Raw genomic sequence first — 13946 nt, 5'->3', positions numbered from 1 at the left:
GAAAAGCTGGCAGCAACTAGGGCCCTGGAAGTACTTAGAGCCTCAAACGCCACCTTGAACATATTACTGAGACCCTGGGGAAAGGACTTCGTTTTTCCCATGGAAAATGGCCTTCATTTGTGGCCACTTGGCCTGGCAGGCAGGGCAGTGCCAAGCCAGGAATCTACAAACTCTGCTGGATCCTTCCAGAACGAAAGCTGCCAGCAACTAGGACCCTGCAAGTCCTTACAGCCCCAGATGCCACCAGTCATCTGACACCCAGAGCCTGGGCCAATGACTTCGTTTTCCCCATGGAAAATGGCCTCCATTTCTGGCCACTCGCCCTGACCAAGAGGGTGGTGCCCAGCAAGAAATTTGCAAGCTTTGCTGGATTGCTCCAAATCTAAAGCTGCCACTTGTTGTTGTTCTATTTCTCTAGAGTCCCATAATGCTGTTCTCAGATTGCTAAAGTCCATACCTCCTCGGTGTGTTCTTATGGCTGCAGATCTTCACAGCACAGACGCTTTCTTCTGCATGCTGTTCTTTCCCAGTTCAGGGCTCCTTCAAGGCTCTCCCTGAATGGCTACGCCGCCCCCTTTTATCCCAGTTCTCTTCAATGCTCACAGCTGCAGCCCATCAAGGACAACCAGGACCTGTGGGGCAAAGCCTCTAGACAGATATTCAAATAGAATCCATTTCCTCTACTCTAGCCAGTAAGTACTACCCTACAAGTCCTCAGAACCCCAAAGGCCACCTTTCATCTGACACCCAGACCCTGGGGAAAGGACTTCTTTTTCCCATGGCAAATGGCCTCCCTTGGCAGCCACTCACCCTGGCAGAAAGTGGGAGCCTAGCTAGAATGATGCAATCGTTGCTGGATTTTTCCAAAAGAAAAGCTGGCAGCAACTAGGGCCCTGGAAGTACTTAGAGCCTCAAACGCCACCTTGAACATATTACTGAGACCCTGGGGAAAGGACTTCGTTTTTCCCATGGAAAATGGCCTTCATTTGTGGCCACTTGGCCTGGCAGGCAGGGCAGTGCCAAGCCAGGAATCTACAAACTCTGCTGGATCCTTCCAGAACGAAAGCTGCCAGCAACTAGGACCCTGCAAGTCCTTAGAGCCCCAGATGCCACCTGTCATCTGACACCCAGAGCCTGGGCCAATGACTTCGTTTTCCCCATGGAAAATGGCCTCCATTTCTGGCCACTCGCCCTGACCAAGAGGGTGGTGCCCAGCAAGAAATTTGCAAGCTTTGCTGGATTGCTCCAAATCGAAAGCTGCCACTTGTTGTTGTTCTATTTCTCTAGAGTCCCATCATGCTGTTCTCAGATTGCTAAAGTCCATACCTCCTCGGTGTGTTCTTATGGCTGCAGGTCTTCACAGCACAGACGCTTTCTTCTGCATGCTGTTCTTTCCCAGTTCAGGGCTCCTTCAAGGCTCTCCCTGAATGGCTACGCCGCCCCCTTTTATCCCAGTTCTCTTCAATGCTCACAGCTGCAGCCCATCAAGGACAACCAGGACCTGTGGGACAGATATTCAAATAGAATCCATTTCCTCTACTCTAGCCAGTAAGTACTACCCTACAAGTCCTCAGAACCCCAAAGGCCACCTTTCATCTGACACCCAGACCCTGGGGAAAGGACTTCTTTTTCCCATGGCAAATGGCCTCCCTTGGCAGCCACTCACCCTGGCAGAAAGTGGGAGCCTAGCTAGAATGATGCAATCGTTGCTGGATTTTTCCAAAAGAAAAGCTGGCAGCAACTAGGGCCCTGGAAGTACTTAGAGCCTCAAACGCCACCTTGAACATATTACTGAGACCCTGGGGAAAGGACTTCGTTTTTCCCATGGAAAATGGCCTTCATTTGTGGCCACTTGGCCTGGCAGGCAGGGCAGTGCCAAGCCAGGAATCTACAAACTCTGCTGGATCCTTCCAGAACGAAAGCTGCCAGCAACTAGGACCCTGCAAGTCCTTAGAGCCCCAGATGCCACCAGTCATCTGACACCCAGAGCCTGGGCCAATGACTTCGTTTTCCCCATGGAAAATGGCCTCCATTTCTGGCCACTCGCCCTGACCAAGAGGGTGGTGCCCAGCAAGAAATTTGCAAGCTTTGCTGGATTGCTCCAAATCGAAAGCTGCCACTTGTTGTTGTTCTATTTCTCTAGAGTCCCATCATGCTGTTCTCAGATTGCTAAAGTCCATACCTCCTCGGTGTGTTCTTATGGCTGCAGGTCTTCACAGCACAGACGCTTTCTTCTGCATGCTGTTCTTTCCCAGTTCAGGGCTCCTTCAAGGCTCTCCCTGAATGGCTACGCCGCCCCCTTTTATCCCAGTTCTCTTCAATGCTCACAGCTGCAGCCCATCAAGGACAACCAGGACCTGTGGGGCAAAGCCTCTAGACAGATATTCAAATAGAATCCATTTCCTCTACTCTAGCCAGTAAGTACTACCCTACAAGTCCTCAGAACCCCAAAGGCCACCTTTCATCTGACACCCAGACCCTGGGGAAAGGACTTCTTTTTCCCATGGCAAATGGCCTCCCTTGGCAGCCACTCACCCTGGCAGAAAGTGGGAGCCTAGCTAGAATGATGCAATCGTTGCTGGATTTTTCCAAAAGAAAAGCTGGCAGCAACTAGGGCCCTGGAAGTACTTAGAGCCTCAAACGCCACCTTGAACATATTACTGAGACCCTGGGGAAAGGACTTCGTTTTTCCCATGGAAAATGGCCTTCATTTCTGGCCACTTGGCCTGGCAGGCAGGGCAGTGCCAAGCCAGGAATCTACAAACTGTGCTGGATCCTTCCAGAACGAAAGCTGCCAGCAACTAGGACCCTGCAAGTCCTTACAGCCCCAGATGCCACCAGTCATCTGACACCCAGAGCCTGGGCCAATGACTTCGTTTTCCCCATGGAAAATGGCCTCCATTTCTGGCCACTCGCCCTGACCAAGAGGGTGGTGCCCAGCAAGAAATTTGCAAGCTTTGCTGGATTGCTCCAAATCGAAAGCTGCCACTTGTTGTTGTTCTATTTCTCTAGAGTCCCATCATGCTGTTCTCAGATTGCTAAAGTCCATACCTCCTCGGTGTGTTCTTATGGCTGCAGATCTTCACAGCACAGACGCTTTCTTCTGCATGCTGTTCTTTCCCAGTTCAGGGCTCCTTCAAGGCTCTCCCTGAATGGCTACGCCGCCCCCTTTTATCCCAGTTCTCTTCAATGCTCACAGCTGCAGCCCATCAAGGACAACCAGGACCTGTGGGACAGATATTCAAATAGAATCCATTTCCTCTACTCTAGCCAGTAAGTACTACCCTACAAGTCCTCAGAACCCCAAAGGCCACCTTTCATCTGACACCCAGACCCTGGGGAAAGGACTTCTTTTTCCCATGGCAAATGGCCTCCCTTGGCAGCCACTCACCCTGGCAGAAAGTGGGAGCCTAGCTAGAATGATGCAATCGTTGCTGGATTTTTCCAAAAGAAAAGCTGGCAGCAACTAGGGCCCTGGAAGTACTTAGAGCCTCAAACGCCACCTTGAACATATTACTGAGACCCTGGGGAAAGGACTTCGTTTTTCCCATGGAAAATGGCCTTCATTTGTGGCCACTTGGCCTGGCAGGCAGGGCAGTGCCAAGCCAGGAATCTACAAACTGTGCTGGATCCTTCCAGAACGAAAGCTGCCAGCAACTAGGACCCTGCAAGTCCTTACAGCCCCAGATGCCACCAGTCATCTGACACCCAGAGCCTGGGCCAATGACTTCGTTTTCCCCATGGAAAATGGCCTCCATTTCTGGCCACTCGCCCTGACCAAGAGGGTGGTGCCCAGCAAGAAATTTGCAAGCTTTGCTGGATTGCTCCAAATCGAAAGCTGCCACTTGTTGTTGTTCTATTTCTCTAGAGTCCCATCATGCTGTTCTCAGATTGCTAAAGTCCATACCTCCTCGGTGTGTTCTTATGGCTGCAGATCTTCACAGCACAGACGCTTTCTTCTGCATGCTGTTCTTTCCCAGTTCAGGGCTCCTTCAAGGCTCTCCCTGAATGGCTACGCCGCCCCCTTTTATCCCAGTTCTCTTCAATGCTCACAGCTGCAGCCCATCAAGGACAACCAGGACCTGTGGGACAGATATTCAAATAGAATCCATTTCCTCTACTCTAGCCAGTAAGTACTACCCTACAAGTCCTAAGAACCCCAAAGGCCACCTTTCATCTGACACCCAGACCCTGGGGAAAGGACTTCTTTTTCCCATGGCAAATGGCCTCCCTTGGCAGCCACTCACCCTGGCAGAAAGTGGGAGCCTAGCTAGAATGATGCAATCGTTGCTGGATTTTTCCAAAAGAAAAGCTGGCAGCAACTAGGGCCCTGGAAGTACTTAGAGCCTCAAACGCCACCTTGAACATATTACTGAGACCCTGGGGAAAGGACTTCGTTTTTCCCATGGAAAATGGCCTTCATTTCTGGCCACTTGGCCTGGCAGGCAGGGCAGTGCCAAGCCAGGAATCTACAAACTCTGCTGGATCCTTCCAGAACGAAAGCTGCCAGCAACTAGGACCCTGCAAGTCCTTACAGCCCCAGATGCCACCAGTCATCTGACACCCAGAGCCTGGGCCAATGACTTCGTTTTCCCCATGGAAAATGGCCTCCATTTCTGGCCACTCGCCCTGACCAAGAGGGTGGTGCCCAGCAAGAAATTTGCAAGCTTTGCTGGATTGCTCCAAATCTAAAGCTGCCACTTGTTGTTGTTCTATTTCTCTAGAGTCCCATAATGCTGTTCTCAGATTGCTAAAGTCCATACCTCCTCGGTGTGTTCTTATGGCTGCAGATCTTCACAGCACAGACGCTTTCTTCTGCATGCTGTTCTTTCCCAGTTCAGGGCTCCTTCAAGGCTCTCCCTGAATGGCTACGCCGCCCCCTTTTATCCCAGTTCTCTTCAATGCTCACAGCTGCAGCCCATCAAGGACAACCAGGACCTGTGGGGCAAAGCCTCTAGACAGATATTCAAATAGAATCCATTTCCTCTACTCTAGCCAGTAAGTACTACCCTACAAGTCCTCAGAACCCCAAAGGCCACCTTTCATCTGACACCCAGACCCTGGGGAAAGGACTTCTTTTTCCCATGGCAAATGGCCTCCCTTGGCAGCCACTCACCCTGGCAGAAAGTGGGAGCCTAGCTAGAATGATGCAATCGTTGCTGGATTTTTCCAAAAGAAAAGCTGGCAGCAACTAGGGCCCTGGAAGTACTTAGAGCCTCAAACGCCACCTTGAACATATTACTGAGACCCTGGGGAAAGGACTTCGTTTTTCCCATGGAAAATGGCCTTCATTTCTGGCCACTTGGCCTGGCAGGCAGGGCAGTGCCAAGCCAGGAATCTACAAACTCTGCTGGATCCTTCCAGAACGAAAGCTGCCAGCAACTAGGACCCTGCAAGTCCTTAGAGCCCCAGATGCCACCTGTCATCTGACACCCAGAGCCTGGGCCAATGACTTCGTTTTCCCCATGGAAAATGGCCTCCATTTCTGGCCACTCGCCCTGACCAAGAGGGTGGTGCCCAGCAAGAAATTTGCAAGCTTTGCTGGATTGCTCCAAATCGAAAGCTGCCACTTGTTGTTGTTCTATTTCTCTAGAGTCCCATCATGCTGTTCTCAGATTGCTAAAGTCCATACCTCCTCGGTGTGTTCTTATGGCTGCAGGTCTTCACAGCACAGACGCTTTCTTCTGCATGCTGTTCTTTCCCAGTTCAGGGCTCCTTCAAGGCTCTCCCTGAATGGCTACGCCGCCCCCTTTTATCCCAGTTCTCTTCAATGCTCACAGCTGCAGCCCATCAAGGACAACCAGGACCTGTGGGACAGATATTCAAATAGAATCCATTTCCTCTACTCTAGCCAGTAAGTACTACCCTACAAGTCCTCAGAACCCCAAAGGCCACCTTTCATCTGACACCCAGACCCTGGGGAAAGGACTTCTTTTTCCCATGGCAAATGGCCTCCCTTGGCAGCCACTCACCCTGGCAGAAAGTGGGAGCCTAGCTAGAATGATGCAATCGTTGCTGGATTTTTCCAAAAGAAAAGCTGGCAGCAACTAGGGCCCTGGAAGTACTTAGAGCCTCAAACGCCACCTTGAACATATTACTGAGACCCTGGGGAAAGGACTTCGTTTTTCCCATGGAAAATGGCCTTCATTTGTGGCCACTTGGCCTGGCAGGCAGGGCAGTGCCAAGCCAGGAATCTACAAACTCTGCTGGATCCTTCCAGAACGAAAGCTGCCAGCAACTAGGACCCTGCAAGTCCTTAGAGCCCCAGATGCCACCAGTCATCTGACACCCAGAGCCTGGGCCAATGACTTCGTTTTCCCCATGGAAAATGGCCTCCATTTCTGGCCACTCGCCCTGACCAAGAGGGTGGTGCCCAGCAAGAAATTTGCAAGCTTTGCTGGATTGCTCCAAATCGAAAGCTGCCACTTGTTGTTGTTCTATTTCTCTAGAGTCCCATCATGCTGTTCTCAGATTGCTAAAGTCCATACCTCCTCGGTGTGTTCTTATGGCTGCAGGTCTTCACAGCACAGACGCTTTCTTCTGCATGCTGTTCTTTCCCAGTTCAGGGCTCCTTCAAGGCTCTCCCTGAATGGCTACGCCGCCCCCTTTTATCCCAGTTCTCTTCAATGCTCACAGCTGCAGCCCATCAAGGACAACCAGGACCTGTGGGGCAAAGCCTCTAGACAGATATTCAAATAGAATCCATTTCCTCTACTCTAGCCAGTAAGTACTACCCTACAAGTCCTCAGAACCCCAAAGGCCACCTTTCATCTGACACCCAGACCCTGGGGAAAGGACTTCTTTTTCCCATGGCAAATGGCCTCCCTTGGCAGCCACTCACCCTGGCAGAAAGTGGGAGCCTAGCTAGAATGATGCAATCGTTGCTGGATTTTTCCAAAAGAAAAGCTGGCAGCAACTAGGGCCCTGGAAGTACTTAGAGCCTCAAACGCCACCTTGAACATATTACTGAGACCCTGGGGAAAGGACTTCGTTTTTCCCATGGAAAATGGCCTTCATTTGTGGCCACTTGGCCTGGCAGGCAGGGCAGTGCCAAGCCAGGAATCTACAAACTCTGCTGGATCCTTCCAGAACGAAAGCTGCCAGCAACTAGGACCCTGCAAGTCCTTACAGCCCCAGATGCCACCAGTCATCTGACACCCAGAGCCTGGGCCAATGACTTCGTTTTCCCCATGGAAAATGGCCTCCATTTCTGGCCACTCGCCCTGACCAAGAGGGTGGTGCCCAGCAAGAAATTTGCAAGCTTTGCTGGATTGCTCCAAATCGAAAGCTGCCACTTGTTGTTGTTCTATTTCTCTAGAGTCCCATCATGCTGTTCTCAGATTGCTAAAGTCCATACCTCCTCGGTGTGTTCTTATGGCTGCAGATCTTCACAGCACAGACGCTTTCTTCTGCATGCTGTTCTTTCCCAGTTCAGGGCTCCTTCAAGGCTCTCCCTGAATGGCTACGCCGCCCCCTTTTATCCCAGTTCTCTTCAATGCTCACAGCTGCAGCCCATCAAGGACAACCAGGACCTGTGGGACAGATATTCAAATAGAATCCATTTCCTCTACTCTAGCCAGTAAGTACTACCCTACAAGTCCTCAGAACCCCAAAGGCCACCTTTCATCTGACACCCAGACCCTGGGGAAAGGACTTCTTTTTCCCATGGCAAATGGCCTCCCTTGGCAGCCACTCACCCTGGCAGAAAGTGGGAGCCTAGCTAGAATGATGCAATCGTTGCTGGATTTTTCCAAAAGAAAAGCTGGCAGCAACTAGGGCCCTGGAAGTACTTAGAGCCTCAAACGCCACCTTGAACATATTACTGAGACCCTGGGGAAAGGACTTCGTTTTTCCCATGGAAAATGGCCTTCATTTCTGGCCACTTGGCCTGGCAGGCAGGGCAGTGCCAAGCCAGGAATCTACAAACTGTGCTGGATCCTTCCAGAACGAAAGCTGCCAGCAACTAGGACCCTGCAAGTCCTTAGAGCCCCAGATGCCACCAGTCATCTGACACCCAGAGCCTGGGCCAATGACTTCGTTTTCCCCATGGAAAATGGCCTCCATTTCTGGCCACTCGCCCTGACCAAGAGGGTGGTGCCCAGCAAGAAATTTGCAAGCTTTGCTGGATTGCTCCAAATCTAAAGCTGCCACTTGTTGTTGTTCTATTTCTCTAGAGTCCCATAATGCTGTTCTCAGATTGCTAAAGTCCATACCTCCTCGGTGTGTTCTTATGGCTGCAGATCTTCACAGCACAGACGCTTTCTTCTGCATGCTGTTCTTTCCCAGTTCAGGGCTCCTTCAAGGCTCTCCCTGAATGGCTACGCCGCCCCCTTTTATCCCAGTTCTCTTCAATGCTCACAGCTGCAGCCCATCAAGGACAACCAGGACCTGTGGGGCAAAGCCTCTAGACAGATATTCAAATAGAATCCATTTCCTCTACTCTAGCCAGTAAGTACTACCCTACAAGTCCTCAGAACCCCAAAGGCCACCTTTCATCTGACACCCAGACCCTGGGGAAAGGACTTCTTTTTCCCATGGCAAATGGCCTCCCTTGGCAGCCACTCACCCTGGCAGAAAGTGGGAGCCTAGCTAGAATGATGCAATCGTTGCTGGATTTTTCCAAAAGAAAAGCTGGCAGCAACTAGGGCCCTGGAAGTACTTAGAGCCTCAAACGCCACCTTGAACATATTACTGAGACCCTGGGGAAAGGACTTCGTTTTTCCCATGGAAAATGGCCTTCATTTCTGGCCACTTGGCCTGGCAGGCAGGGCAGTGCCAAGCCAGGAATCTACAAACTCTGCTGGATCCTTCCAGAACGAAAGCTGCCAGCAACTAGGACCCTGCAAGTCCTTAGAGCCCCAGATGCCACCTGTCATCTGACACCCAGAGCCTGGGCCAATGACTTCGTTTTCCCCATGGAAAATGGCCTCCATTTCTGGCCACTCGCCCTGACCAAGAGGGTGGTGCCCAGCAAGAAATTTGCAAGCTTTGCTGGATTGCTCCAAATCGAAAGCTGCCACTTGTTGTTGTTCTATTTCTCTAGAGTCCCATCATGCTGTTCTCAGATTGCTAAAGTCCATACCTCCTCGGTGTGTTCTTATGGCTGCAGGTCTTCACAGCACAGACGCTTTCTTCTGCATGCTGTTCTTTCCCAGTTCAGGGCTCCTTCAAGGCTCTCCCTGAATGGCTACGCCGCCCCCTTTTATCCCAGTTCTCTTCAATGCTCACAGCTGCAGCCCATCAAGGACAACCAGGACCTGTGGGACAGATATTCAAATAGAATCCATTTCCTCTACTCTAGCCAGTAAGTACTACCCTACAAGTCCTCAGAACCCCAAAGGCCACCTTTCATCTGACACCCAGACCCTGGGGAAAGGACTTCTTTTTCCCATGGCAAATGGCCTCCCTTGGCAGCCACTCACCCTGGCAGAAAGTGGGAGCCTAGCTAGAATGATGCAATCGTTGCTGGATTTTTCCAAAAGAAAAGCTGGCAGCAACTAGGGCCCTGGAAGTACTTAGAGCCTCAAACGCCACCTTGAACATATTACTGAGACCCTGGGGAAAGGACTTCGTTTTTCCCATGGAAAATGGCCTTCATTTGTGGCCACTTGGCCTGGCAGGCAGGGCAGTGCCAAGCCAGGAATCTACAAACTCTGCTGGATCCTTCCAGAACGAAAGCTGCCAGCAACTAGGACCCTGCAAGTCCTTAGAGCCCCAGATGCCACCAGTCATCTGACACCCAGAGCCTGGGCCAATGACTTCGTTTTCCCCATGGAAAATGGCCTCCATTTCTGGCCACTCGCCCTGACCAAGAGGGTGGTGCCCAGCAAGAAATTTGCAAGCTTTGCTGGATTGCTCCAAATCGAAAGCTGCCACTTGTTGTTGTTCTATTTCTCTAGAGTCCCATCATGCTGTTCTCAGATTGCTAAAGTCCATACCTCCTCGGTGTGTTCTTATGGCTGCAGGTCTTCACAGCACAGACGCTTTCTTCTGCATGCTGTTCTTTCCCAGTTCAGGGCTCCTTCAAGGCTCTCCCTGAATGGCTACGCCGCCCCCTTTTATCCCAGTTCTCTTCAATGCTCACAGCTGCAGCCCATCAAGGACAACCAGGACCTGTGGGGCAAAGCCTCTAGACAGATATTCAAATAGAATCCATTTCCTCTACTCTAGCCAGTAAGTACTACCCTACAAGTCCTCAGAACCCCAAAGGCCACCTTTCATCTGACACCCAGACCCTGGGGAAAGGACTTCTTTTTCCCATGGCAAATGGCCTCCCTTGGCAGCCACTCACCCTGGCAGAAAGTGGGAGCCTAGCTAGAATGATGCAATCGTTGCTGGATTTTTCCAAAAGAAAAGCTGGCAGCAACTAGGGCCCTGGAAGTACTTAGAGCCTCAAACGCCACCTTGAACATATTACTGAGACCCTGGGGAAAGGACTTCGTTTTTCCCATGGAAAATGGCCTTCATTTGTGGCCACTTGGCCTGGCAGGCAGGGCAGTGCCAAGCCAGGAATCTACAAACTGTGCTGGATCCTTCCAGAACGAAAGCTGCCAGCAACTAGGACCCTGCAAGTCCTTACAGCCCCAGATGCCACCAGTCATCTGACACCCAGAGCCTGGGCCAATGACTTCGTTTTCCCCATGGAAAATGGCCTCCATTTCTGGCCACTCGCCCTGACCAAGAGGGTGGTGCCCAGCAAGAAATTTGCAAGCTTTGCTGGATTGCTCCAAATCGAAAGCTGCCACTTGTTGTTGTTCTATTTCTCTAGAGTCCCATCATGCTGTTCTCAGATTGCTAAAGTCCATACCTCCTCGGTGTGTTCTTATGGCTGCAGATCTTCACAGCACAGACGCTTTCTTCTGCATGCTGTTCTTTCCCAGTTCAGGGCTCCTTCAAGGCTCTCCCTGAATGGCTACGCCGCCCCCTTTTATCCCAGTTCTCTTCAATGCTCACAGCTGCAGCCCATCAAGGACAACCAGGACCTGTGGGACAGATATTCAAATAGAATCCATTTCCTCTACTCTAGCCAGTAAGTACTACCCTACAAGTCCTCAGAACCCCAAAGGCCACCTTTCATCTGACACCCAGACCCTGGGGAAAGGACTTCTTTTTCCCATGGCAAATGGCCTCCCTTGGCAGCCACTCACCCTGGCAGAAAGTGGGAGCCTAGCTAGAATGATGCAATCGTTGCTGGATTTTTCCAAAAGAAAAGCTGGCAGCAACTAGGGCCCTGGAAGTACTTAGAGCCTCAAACGCCACCTTGAACATATTACTGAGACCCTGGGGAAAGGACTTCGTTTTTCCCATGGAAAATGGCCTTCATTTCTGGCCACTTGGCCTGGCAGGCAGGGCAGTGCCAAGCCAGGAATCTACAAACTGTGCTGGATCCTTCCAGAACGAAAGCTGCCAGCAACTAGGACCCTGCAAGTCCTTAGAGCCCCAGATGCCACCAGTCATCTGACACCCAGAGCCTGGGCCAATGACTTCGTTTTCCCCATGGAAAATGGCCTCCATTTCTGGCCACTCGCCCTGACCAAGAGGGTGGTGCCCAGCAAGAAATTTGCAAGCTTTGCTGGATTGCTCCAAATCGAAAGCTGCCACTTGTTGTTGTTCTATTTCTCTAGAGTCCCATCATGCTGTTCTCAGATTGCTAAAGTCCATACCTCCTCGGTGTGTTCTTATGGCTGCAGATCTTCACAGCACAGACGCTTTCTTCTGCATGCTGTTCTTTCCCAGTTCAGGGCTCCTTCAAGGCTCTCCCTGAATGGCTACGCCGCCCCCTTTTATCCCAGTTCTCTTCAATGCTCACAGCTGCAGCCCATCAAGGACAACCAGGACCTGTGGGACAGATATTCAAATAGAATCCATTTCCTCTACTCTAGCCAGTAAGTACTACCCTACAAGTCCTAAGAACCCCAAAGGCCACCTTTCATCTGACACCCAGACCCTGGGGAAAGGACTTCTTTTTCCCATGGCAAATGGCCTCCCTTGGCAGCCACTCACCCTGGCAGAAATTGGGAGCCTAGCTAGAATGATGCAATCGTTGCTGGATTTTTCCAAAAGAAAAGCTGGCAGCAACTAGGGCCCTGGAAGTACTTAGAGCCTCAAACGCCACCTTGAACATATTACTGAGACCCTGGGGAAAGGACTTCGTTTTTCCCATGGAAAATGGCCTTCATTTCTGGCCACTTGGCCTGGCAGGCAGGGCAGTGCCAAGCCAGGAATCTACAAACTCTGCTGGATCCTTCCAGAACGAAAGCTGCCAGCAACTAGGACCCTGCAAGTCCTTACAGCCCCAGATGCCACCAGTCATCTGACACCCAGAGCCTGGGCCAATGACTTCGTTTTCCCCATGGAAAATGGCCTCCATTTCTGGCCACTCGCCCTGACCAAGAGGGTGGTGCCCAGCAAGAAATTTGCAAGCTTTGCTGGATTGCTCCAAATCGAAAGCTGCCACTTGTTGTTCTTCTATTTCTCTAGAGTCCCATCATGCTGTTCTCAGATTGCTAAAGTCCATACCTCCTCGGTGTGTTCTTATGGCTGCAGATCTTCACAGCACAGACGCTTTCTTCTGCATGCTGTTCTTTCCCAGTTCAGGGCTCCTTCAAGGCTCTCCCTGAATGGCTACGCCGCCCCCTTTTATCCCAGTTCTCTTCAATGCTCACAGCTGCAGCCCATCAAGGACAACCAGGACCTGTGGGGCAAAGCCTCTAGACAGATATTCAAATAGAATCCATTTCCTCTACTCTAGCCAGTAAGTACTACCCTACAAGTCCTCAGAACCCCAAAGGCCACCTTTCATCTGACACCCAGACCCTGGGGAAAGGACTTCTTTTTCCCATGGCAAATGGCCTCCCTTGGCAGCCACTCACCCTGGCAGAAAGTGGGAGCCTAGCTAGAATGATGCAATCGTTGCTGGATTTTTCCAAAAGAAAAGCTGGCAGCAACTAGGGCCCTGGAAGTACTTAGAGCCTCAAACGCCACCTTGAACATATTACTGAGACCCTGGGGAAAGGACTTCGTTTTTCCCATGGAAAATGGCCTTCATTTGTGGCCACTCTGCCTGGCAGGCAGGGCAGTGCCAAGCCAGGAATCTACAAACTCTGCTGGATCCTTCCAGAACGAAAGCTGCCAGCAACTAGGACCCTGCAAGTCCTTAGAGCCCCAGATGCCACCTGTCATCTGACACCCAGAGCCTGGGCCAATGACTTCGTTTTCCCCATGGAAAATGGCCTCCATTTCTGGCCACTCGCCCTGACCAAGAGGGTGGTGCCCAGCAAGAAATTTGCAAGCTTTGCTGGATTGCTCCAAATCGAAAGCTGCCACTTGTTGTTGTTCTATTTCTCTAGAGTCCCATCATGCTGTTCTCAGATTGCTAAAGTCCATACCTCCTCGGTGTGTTCTTATGGCTGCAGATCTTCACAGCACAGACGCTTTCTTCTGCATGCTGTTCTTTCCCAGTTCAGGGCTCCTTCAAGGCTCTCCCTGAATGGCTACGCCGCCCCCTTTTATCCCAGTTCTCTTCAATGCTCACAGCTGCAGCCCATCAAGGACAACCAGGACCTGTGGGACAGATATTCAAATAGAATCCATTTCCTCTACTCTAGCCAGTAAGTACTACCCTACAAGTCCTCAGAACCCCAAAGGCCACCTTTCATCTGACACCCAGACCCTGGGGAAAGGACTTCTTTTTCCCATGGCAAATGGCCTCCCTTGGCAGCCACTCACCCTGGCAGAAAGTGGGAGCCTAGCTAGAATGATGCAATCGTTGCTGGATTTTTCCAAAAGAAAAGCTGGCAGCAACTAGGGCCCTGGAAGTACTTAGAGCCTCAAACGCCACCTTGAACATATTACTGAGACCCTGGGGAAAGGACTTCGTTTTTCCCATGGAAAATGGCCTTCATTTGTGGCCACTTGGCCTGGCAGGCAGGGCAGTGCCAAGCCAG

The sequence above is a fragment of the Agelaius phoeniceus genome, chromosome 35 (assembly GCF_051311805.1).
Source record: "Agelaius phoeniceus isolate bAgePho1 chromosome 35, bAgePho1.hap1, whole genome shotgun sequence".
Classification (NCBI taxonomy): Eukaryota; Metazoa; Chordata; class Aves; order Passeriformes; family Icteridae; genus Agelaius; species Agelaius phoeniceus.
This window is presented reverse-complemented; position numbering follows the sequence as displayed.